The 11,553-nt window shown below is 35.4% G+C and overlaps 1 pseudogene; it reads right to left on the bottom strand.

Annotated features, from left to right (window-relative positions):
* Positions 1-4,452: 4,452 nt before the first annotated feature.
* LOC113042671 (receptor-type tyrosine-protein phosphatase mu-like) overlaps positions 4,453-11,553 on the bottom strand; it is a 673,064-nt pseudogene continuing 665,963 nt past the window's right edge.

Genomic DNA, 11,553 nt, shown 5'->3' with positions numbered 1-11,553 from the left:
TGTGAAGTTAAGGCCGAGCGCTGGATGTATTGATCAGACTCGTGTGTCCAGCAGATTTAACAGCATCTCTAAAGATCCCTGATTTACTCCCTCTTTCATAAAGCTGCCAGATTTACACCTGCTGAGGATCAGAGCAAAGACAGACATTCACTTTCAGGAACACGTACAGGCCGAGAATCAGAGACGAGAGAGAAAAAAAAAAAAATAAAATCACAAACATAAAAAATAAAAAATACAAATAAAATAAATTTTTCCTATTATGTACAGTACTATGGTAAAAAGTACTCATTGGAAAATTGGTTAACATGAACATAACGTCACACACAAATTTTCCATTTATTTTAAAAAAATTTTTTTTTTTCAAATAATAAGATATTTAAAAAATAAAGAAAAAAAATCTATATTTTTTGCATTAAATTTTTTTTATTAAAAAAGTACTATGCACACATTTTTCATTGAGATAATACTTACATAAAATAATTTTTTTTTTTACATTATAAAAGTAATGAGAATTTGGGGTAACGTGATTTTTTTTTATACATATAAAGTTTTATTTTTTTTTAAAGTTTTCATTGGTCAGTTGGTTACAACAAGGTTACACACACATTTTATTAAAATTATGCTTTAAAAAAATACAGATTTAGGAGAAATGAAAATTTAGGGTAAATGTGATTTAAAAATGTATTATAAAAAAAAAGCATAAATTTTGCATTTTACAGTAAAAATAATTTGAGGTAAAATATAATTTTTTATAAATAATTATTTTATGTAAAAAAATCTAATTACATTTTATTAAAAATACAGAAAAAAAAAATATATATATACATATATATACACAATATATAAAAATATATATATAAAAAAATAATAATAATAAAATACTGGTTCTAAAACTAGGCCTCATTTTCTTTCTTTCTGAGGTGAATATGATCTGAAGTTGAGAATCACCTAAAAAGTCATAAATTCTATAAAGACAAAATGCTGTTATGATTTCAAGAGAAGCTAATAAAAATCAACTTTGGAATAAAATATCCTAAAGTGACAGAAAAGATCATAAAAGGAGGATCAGGGGCTGTAAAACCATCCTGCTGTTCTTTAAGAGGAACCGGGGAAATCAAAAGAGGATAAAGATTTCTTAGCATGTAATCCACGCAATAATAAAAGCTGCTTTCTGTCATCATCAGCGATGCGCAGAGATACGCAGAGACTCTCCTGAGACACGGCTCTGACCCAAGCCTCCAGAAGAAACAACAGCAGAAGAAGAAGAGAGCAGCTGCCCCGAGGGACGGGAGCGAGAACAATCCCATCGTCTCCAGAAATAGAGGAGAGCCGGAGGAGCGTTCCTCATGGAAACCTGTGGGGGCGACGGCCGAAACAAGCAGCGTTCACACTGATCCCCTTACACTATTGTGCCAGACTTCAGAAGACATCTCAACACACGCTCGCATTCAGTTCAGTCCTACGCACTCGCATTCATGACCGCGTCACACATCTGCCGTTTAATCTCACCTCGTGTTTTCATGTTTACACGCAGAAGATATAAAGGCAAAGCTGCTGTGACCAATTCCTGCCAAAACAGACACCATGATACTCACGAAGCCACGCACATCTTCAGTCGAAGTAATGCATAGAATAAAACATCTTATATGTGCGTGACAATATATATACTGCATAACTTAAATTAAATAAATTAAATTAAAAAAGCATTTAGGGTAAAATGCTAATATTTTATAAATTAAATTAAATTAATTAAAAGCATTTAGGGTAAAATGCTAATATTATATTAAATGTCTACACATTTTCTATATAATCAATAATAAATTAATAATATATAAATTAGTATATTAAATGTCTACACATTTCTATATAATCAATAATAAATTTAAAAAATAATATTATATATATATATATATATATATATATATATATATATATATATTGCATTACCGTAGTGATAATTTAAGGTAAAATGTGATGTTTTTATAATTTTTTTGTTTTGTTTTATTTACTACTTAGATTATAGTCACAATCATTTCCATTTCCAAACTAAAATACTATAAAATTTTATTAAATTAAAAAGTAATCTAATACTAAATAATAATAATAACTAAATTAATTGTAACTGTAGTAATTGCAGTAATAGGAAAAATAAATATAATTAAATTAGACACTATTTTGCATTACAGTAAAAATTTAAGTAAAACTTTATACAATTTATTAAAAATTTTATTGAAAAGTAAATCAAAATAAAAATATGTGAAATAAAATAATAATATAAAATAATAATAATAATAGTAATAATTGTAATTACAGTAATGGGAAACAGAAACACACACACAAAACATACATATATGCATACACACACATCAAAAGCTGATAGTGATGAAAATCACACTGAATTAAGATGTGTGTTTTTCAGTCACACACGCTTGTATTGAACGCCCCGTCCCGGTCCCGAAGCGATCGCGGGAATCACATTTATGATGAGGAGGAAACATCCTGCTGTTTGAACCTGACAGTTTACAACGCATCCGGAATATAAGAACACCTCGGCTCAAACCAGCTGTGACCAATTTCTGCCAGAAATAGAGCAGGAATGTGAAAGCGTTTAAAACACATTTCTATTTTCACCCAGCTGTGCCACTTTGTTCGCCGTTTCCTAATTTCCCCCCGGCTTCACCTGAACACCGTCTCAGTCTCAGAGATCTCTGTCGGAAACATACAGCCGCTGTGGCTTTGCTCTCAATAACGTCACACTGATTCTCAGACGCTGAAGATACTCATTACACAACACATCTTATTTCAAAATTATACTTTTTATTTATTTACTTATGCATGCACGCATACACGCATGCAAGGTAAGTAATGAAATTTGGGGTAAAATGCAATTTTGCATAACTTAAAAAATATATTTTAGTTATTTAGGACATTTAAAATTAAAATGATACAAAAAAATTGTAAAAGCATTACAGTAAAGATTATTTGTTTATTTATGCATGCAAGTAATGGAAATTGGGATAAAATGCAATTTTTTACACATTTTTTAAATTTGTTGATTTTTAGTACATTTAAAAGTTAAATGATACAAAAATTAATAATAAAAGCGTTATAGTAAAATTATTTATTTATGCATGCAAGTAATGGATATTTGGGGTAAAAATCCAATTTTTAAAAAATATTTAGTATTTCAGTCCATTTAAAAAATTAAATTACACAAAAATAATAAAAAAAATACTAAAAGTAAAAACCATTAAAGTAAAGATAATTTAATTCCATTTACTAATGGAAATTGGCCTTTAAAATGCAATTTAAAACCAAAATATTTTAGTATTTTTAGTACATTTTTTATTAAATGATAAAAAAATAATAATAAAAAAAGCATTACAGTAAACGATTATTTATTTATGCATGCAAGTAATGGAAATTTGTGGTTAAATGTTATTTTTTTATATTTAATTTTTCAGTATATTTTACATGAAATGATACAAAACTAAATAAATAAATAAAAACAATAAAGATAATTTATTTATTTATGCATTCAAAGTATTTCATTAAAATATTTATTTATAACAAAAAAAAACATTCTGCAGGAAGAACAAGACTTTTTTTGCACTGAAGATATGAATATAATTATTAATTAAACAATTTCTTTGTTGAATTTATAACAAAAATAATCATATTGTGATACTGATTTTGACCAGCATTATTTTATTATTTTTTATTATTTGAAATACATTTGATATTGTAGTTATCATTTTCATTTTTATTTATACATTTTTATTTAGCTCTGAGTTATTGTTGATTGATGCTAAAGCGTGAAGCGGGAGATATTCAGCGCCGGACTGAAGCACCCAAAGCCAAATCTCCTTCTTAATGTGTGAAATCACGCCCCCCGCCGCTAAACAAAACCCACCCTTACCCCGTAATTAAGGAGACGTGTGTTTCATTAAGACCTGCCGGAGCGCATTAAGATGATCGGCTGTTTTCTCTCCTGAAGCTGAATCATGCATGAAGAAGAAGTGAAGAAGAGAAAGTGTTTCTGGACCGAATGCGACTCGTGAGACGCTTCTAACGCATCTTTTGTCGCCCGTCTGTCCTCCTCCATTAAAACGCCCTCGGACAACAACACCGTCTGAATATTTCACCCTGAAGTCAGAAGTGCAAAAACAGACGCGTGGTTTATTCATGCTTCCATCATTCATTCATCGAGCTTTCCTGCTGGAAATAAAGCAAGGGATGAAGACTGTGACTCTAAAGTTACATGAACGTTCCTCACACTTCACTTTAAGACTGTTCTCTTTCTTTAACTTTAACTTTTGTTATGCACCTTCTCTAAATGCACTAAAAGTGTTCGTGACCCGCTGGCGTCTCTCTGGATCTTAATGGAGGCTTTTAAACGCCGCAGGAACAGACTCACATACGGTCAGCTGATCTCACATCATACGTGTTCTCAGTCACACGCTTCAGTCATGTGTGTGTGTGTGTGTGTGTGTGTGTGCTCACCTGACCGGTGCTCCGCGGCTCCGTTGCTGGTTTCAGTAGAACAGTCACTGTGCTGTCGGTTTGATTCAGTGGCGTCTCCTGCTCGTATCCCGGCATCTGCGGCGCTGTGATGATTGACAGGTGACATAATGAGCACATCACACACACACACACACACACACACACACACACACTCACACACACAGGGTCTTACGGGAGATCTTGGTGGTGAACTGTGTGATGGTGGGGGGGTCCGTATCCTTTGACGGTGCTGGCTCTGATGGTGAAGGAAGTACGTGGATCCGGGATACAGGAGCCGTGAAGACGTGAGACGTCTCGTTACTGAGCTTCAGCACCTTCCCGCTCTGATTGGACAGATTAAACGCCGGGTCGAAGGAGCTGACGGCCTTGTAGAAGACCTGCACACACACACACACACACTAGTACTCTAATACAATATGAATATTATTTAACTTTATTTTAAATATTGAGTAATTATTTCTAAAGTAAATAAGTAAAGGTTTGTGGATCGCTGATGTGAAGTGATCGGGTGTGTGTCTGGAGCTCCAGAACGCTCTAAAACATTCAGATTTGTGTTTGTGGGTCTGATCTTTTATTACGATGGAGGAGCCTCACTTTTGTTCTCGTTCCCTCTCTTCTGCTCGAGCAGGACCCGGATGAGAGCACTTCTAATGTAACTAGATGAAGAGTAGCAGAGCGGCTTGATGTGAATAACGCCGCTCTATTCCCCGTCACAAAGAGAGCAGCGATGGGAACTCATCCGCTGAGAAATACCAACAGGCTCTCTGCTATTAGTCTAAGACAGGTAGATGGATCGACACCTGCGCTGATCCGCACGGGAAAACCACTCCGGAATATTTCTGAGAGATAACAATGCACAGACAATTCAGCAAGAAGGAGCTGTTTGGCACCAATGCACAGAAAACAGAGCACTTCTTAAACATCCAGTTCAAGCCAAAGATGCAAAAGTACACACCACTCGACCATCATTCACATGTGTGTCTGTTTAGTTTAGTTATTTTGGCTAATTTCATGATGATTTCAGCTACTTCTGAACATATTTTCCATCTGGTACCAAAAGGAATTGCTAAATAATGTCTATAGTTTAGAGCATTGTTTCCAACACTCTCAAAACTAAGTGTTTTTCCTCAACAGCTAAATCATTTCAAACAGAAAACAAGATTATTTTGCTTGTTTCTGAGTAGGAAGTGAACTGGGGTACAGAGAAAAAAGCAGGATTAATAAAAAAATAAAATATTACTCTAAATAAATAAATATGATATTTTATTACATGCAGTTAATAAATAAATATATTAAAAGAAATCAAAATAAACTAAAATAAAAATAAACGAAAGGACGTGCGTGCGTAATTAAAATAAATAAATAATAATACAAATTATATTAAATATTATATCAAATTATATTAAAATAATAAATACCCCTAACAAAAGTTCTAATTCTTTTAAAAAAACTGAATATATATAGTTTATATATAAATTGGCTTTTTATCCATGAAATTATAGAACTGTCTAACATCAGGGTTATCATTGGTTAATAAATCTAAAAACATTAAAATATTAAAAAAATATATATATTAGAAAAACTAATAAAAATTATGAAAACACACAATAAGATGACAAAAACATTAATACATTTTATATGAACATGGAAAATCTAAAAATGAAAACTAATTTAAAATGAAACATTTTTATTTCAAGTAATTGCCACATTTTTATTTATTTTTTGGAAATGATATAGATGCATTAAAAACAAATAAATAAATAAAAACAAAAGCATAGCAAACTGTGAAGGAAAACCTTCAATAAAATTTAAAATGAAAATAAAAACTAGTCAATAAAACTCCAATGATGATAAAAAACCCTGACTGACACGAGGATGATGTTAGCTGGGGGTCCATGTCCCATAAAGGACTGAAAACCCCTGGGTTTAAATCAGTTCTCCAAAACCCAGCAGATTTCCTCTCAACTGATGCAGAACCTGACACGAGACAAACACAAGTGTGTGCAATGGAGGCCTGACCCCGGATCAGCACATTTATCATCATCACATCATTACTGTGTTTCAGAGCAAAGCACTTAACCCAGAATGCACTGGGGCGACTCGCTGTCACTGCAATTACTGCACAAAGCCAAGCCCATCCAGTGACAGAACACACACCTGCATCGCTCCAACCCTGCAGAAACCAAACCAACATCACAGATCACAGCCCTGACACTTCCCTGAAGACGAGCGCGACGACAGAACGTGAATCTGACAGCTTAATTGCTCGCATTTCCACAAATGAAGTTCTGCAACAATGAGTCTTTTGAGCGGCGCTTTGTTCCGAGTTTCCAGAATGAGTCACGCGCTTCAGAAATCATCACAAAACTCAGCGTGCTTCAATAACTGACGACGCTCAAACACATTTCCCTTCACAATGCTGTGCACTGTGAGTCTCTGAGGACCTTGCATTACACAGACACAAGTTTAGTCACTTCTGAATGGGTGCCGTCAGAATGAGCGTCTGACATCACAATAATCCACAGCACTCCAGTCCATCAGTGAACATCTGGAGAAGACAAAACCTGAAACACATCCAGCATTAAGATGATTTTAACTCAAACACATAGAGTCTATAATCCAGAATAACACTTCCTCCAGTGAAAAAGTGTTCTGGTCTGAATCAGGAGAGAAATCTGCACAGATCAAGCAGCGATTAAACAGATCTAAACTAATCTGTGAGAGACAACAGCAGATGCACTTCTTCACTGGAGGAGTGTTATTATGATTATAGACTCTATGTGTTTAACTCTCATTCTGACGGCACCCATTCACTGCAGAGCATCCACTGACGAGACACTGATGCAGTGCTGCATTTCTCCAAACCTGATGAAGAAAAAAACTCATCCTGATCTCTGATGAACTGAGAGTGAACACCTTTTTCATTTTTTGGTGACAACACTCAGACCAGAGTTTCATTATTGTGTTGAACACAAAAGAAAATATTTTGAAGAATTTTGAAGAACCGAATAGTTGTTTGTCCTCAATGACTTGCATAGGAAGTCAATGGGTACCGTCAAGTGTTTGATTGGCAGCATTCTTCCAAATATCTTCTATGTTCAACATAAGAAAGAAACTCATTCATGACGACACAAGACGAACTATCTTTATAAGTTACTAAAACTTTATTTCTGATTGTTCAAAATCCCCCCCCAAAAAAAAAAAAATTTGAAAGTTTTAGAAATGTTTTTTCTTGGTTATATGAACATTAAGGGAACATTCCATGACTTTTCAAACGTTATAGGAACGTTACTTTTGAATATTCTCAGAACATTCCGAAACAAGTAGCAACATTTAAAACAAGAATGTTACAGTGTTCAGAGAGTAATGTTCCCATAGCGACCGCATGGAATGGAATGTTCCCCTAATGCTCCCTTTCACCAGAAAACCCTTCTAAACCCTTTACACATTCAGATGTGTGTCCTGCAGCACAGAAGAGTCATCAGTGTCACAGACGTATATTTGTAGAAATAGACAACAATACACTGTATGAGTCACAATTATACATTTCTCTTTTATGACAAAAATCATTAGGATATTAAATAAAGATCATGTTCATGAAGATATTTAGTAAATCTCCTACTGTAAATATATCAGAACTTAATGTTAGATTAGTAATATGCATTGCTAAGAACTTCATCTGAACAACTTTAAAGATGATTTTCTCAATATTTAGATGTTTTTGTCTCCCTCAGATTCCAGATTTTCTAATAGTTGTATCTCAGACAAATATTGTCTTCTCCTCACAAACCACACATCACTGGAGAGATCATTTATTCAGCTTCAGACGATGCATACATTTTCCTATCTTTGTGTAAATGTTGCTAGACTGTATTTGTGTCAGCTGGTGTGGGATTACTCTGGGCTCTTCTGACCTGAACGGCGTCTAGCTCCATCAGAAAGCAGCGCTGCTAATAGATCATGTTCACACGCTCGCTCCTTCAGATCTAAAGGTTATTCCTCTAGATTGATTAGTCAATTAAGAGCACGCAGAATGAGATACGGCGGAAGACGAATGCTGAAGGAATCACGACTCACTTCGTACTGTTTGATGATGCCGTACGTCTGGAGCGGTTCTCTCCATCGGAGCGAGATCTTCTCCTCGTACGTGCTTCCTTGGATGGACTCCTGCGGAACGGCGCTGGGAACTGGAGACACCAGAAGACACAAGAAATGAAGAAAAGAGCAAATGGCAGGAGTGTGCTGATCAGAGCCGTCTTGATCTGAATAGACTCTGATGTGATTTAAATCAATGTTCTCTTGTATTCAGTGTGTGATCCTCGCAGGAGAAGGATTATTCTTCTGTTCAGTTTGCTGCTCCTTGACCTGTGAGCATCTCTCCAGAGTCCAGCTTCAGCCCTGACCGCAGCTCGCTGGAGAAACACATGCTATTGTCCAGGAGAAATAACACACTTGACCCCAAGCCATTCCTGAATGCATATGGAATTAAGTTCAACACTAATGACCTTCTTCATAGTGGGAAAAAGGTTTATTAAAAACTCATTTAAAAAAATGTAATCAATTAAACTAGAATAATGTCTGAGGCCAAAGCCAAATCAAACATTTTATTATAGTCCATTTTTATCATATGGATATTTTATGTTTGCAAGAAAATATATAAATTAAACTATGTGTGCGGCTGCAGCCAAATCATTAAAAAATTAAATAAAAATTTACATTTGATATTATTTAATAAAAATAAAATGTTTTATAAAACACAATATAAAATTTATATGAATTTATGAATGAAACATATAAACTTAAGAGTAATAATAATAATTTTTTTTTTAATTAAAAAGTTTTGTCATTTTTGTCTGAAGCTACAGCAAATCATAAAACACACACACACATACACACACACACACACACTACACACACACTACACACACACACACACACACACACACACTCACACACACACAGAGACACATATATGTATATAAGTAGTATTTTTATTTATTTTTTTTAAGTTTTATCACAAATATCAATGTTTATCATATGGACTCTTAATGTAAACTTAAGATAAATGTTTTTATTCTTAAGATTTTTTTGTTTTTTTTTGTTAAAGGGGATTTTTAAATGAAACAACAATGTGGACTCTTATTATATTATTAAAATGAATGTTTTTGTTTTCAGCAGTAGTTTTATAAGTCTGATGCTTGCAGCCAGATCCTAGAAGCAGCAGTAAAGCACATGTGTGTGTGTTGTGTGTGTAGTGTGTGTTGTGTGTAATGTGTGTAGTGTGTAGTGTGTGTAGTGTGTGTAGTGTGTGTAGTGTGTGTAGTGTGTAGTGTGTGTTGTGTGTAATGTGTTGTGTGTGTAGTGTGTGTAGTGTGTGTAGTGTGTGGATGTCTCTGAGCTCGTGTGGTCACTGACCGTCCTCATCGGTCAGCACGCGCAGCTCCTGGCTCTCTCTGACTCCCTCGCGGTTGCGCAGCAGCAGGCGGATGCTGACGTTGGTGTACGGAGGAAGGCTGCGGATGGTGTGCTGCGGCGCGGCGCTCAGAGGATCGTAGCACGTCTCCTCGCGCGTCTCCTCTTTACCGTTAGCCGTGTAGCGGTACTGCACCGTCAGGTTGTAGCTGTAGCAGCGCGTCACGTTGTATCCGAACGGCTCCCAGCGCACCGTCAGCTGCTTGGACTTGATGTCCACCACCTGCAGCCGCCGAGGACCGTGCATGGGATCTGAGACACAGGAGAACCGCACGCACTGCGCTTAATACAAGCCTACAACACTTCAGATGAAAGAAAACATCATTTATCAGATGCATTTGAGGTTTCATGTCATTTTAAATGAGTTTTACCAAATCCTAAAAGCAGCACTAAAACACATGTTCTGTTTTATTTTAGAATTTTACAGAAATTCTAAAATAAATGAAAAAAAAACTAAATATATTGTCCACAATCATCTTCAAGGGCTGTGCATGTGATCTGCACAACGCAAGAGAAACAGTGAACACATGAAAAACACATGACGCATTATATTCACAAGAGGAAAAAAAAAAAATATTAAATACAAAAAAAATGTCATTCTAAATGCATGAGATCTAAAATACAGTGGGGGAAAAAAATAACGCATTTTATGATACTATTTGCTATTATTGTTTTTTTTTATTGGTGTTGTAATTTGTTTATCTATTTTTTTTTCAATTATATAGATTTTTTTCTTTCTTTTTTTCAATTCAATTAATCGCCTTCAAAATAAACGTTTTTGTTTACATAATAAATAAACACAGCACACACGCATATATTATGTAAACAAACAAAACTGTTTATTTCTGATGTGATTAATGGTGATTTATAGTTTGACAGCACTACAAACACACACACTCACACACACACACACACACACACACACACACACACACACACTCACACTCGCACACGCACACACACACACACTCACACACTCACACACACACACACACTCACACTCACACACACACTCACACACACACACACACTCGCACTCGCACTCGCACACGCACACACACTCACACACTCACACACACACACTCACACTCACACACACACTCACACACACACACACACACACACACACTCACACACACACTCACACACTCACACACACACTCACACACACACACACACACACACACACACACACACGTAGATCCAGTTTCTGCTCTGTTCCCTCAGGAGCACCAGCTCTGTAATACCATCAGTTTCCATTCTGAGTTCAATCTGAGCAGCATTTCAGAGCAATTCAGTGTTTCACACACACACACACACACACACACACACACCGGCTAGCCCCAGACAGGCAATCTGACACTCCTGATGAGGAACAGGGAAGCTTAACCTGCTCCGTTCCCACAAAATTGTGTTTTACAGAGCCCGGAGCAATCCAGACGGACCGATCACACACAGAACTATTCATAGCAGGCTTTCTGCAGGCCTTTTAATACCTTTCTACACTATAAAACCTGCTTTTACATTACTTTAACTCATAAAGTAAAGTTAACGAAA

Source organism: Carassius auratus, chromosome 24 (genome assembly GCF_003368295.1).
Source record: "Carassius auratus strain Wakin chromosome 24, ASM336829v1, whole genome shotgun sequence".
Taxonomy (NCBI): domain Eukaryota; kingdom Metazoa; phylum Chordata; class Actinopteri; order Cypriniformes; family Cyprinidae; genus Carassius; species Carassius auratus.
The sequence above is the reverse complement of the archived record's forward strand: the minus strand, read 5'-3'. Positions and strand labels throughout refer to the sequence as shown.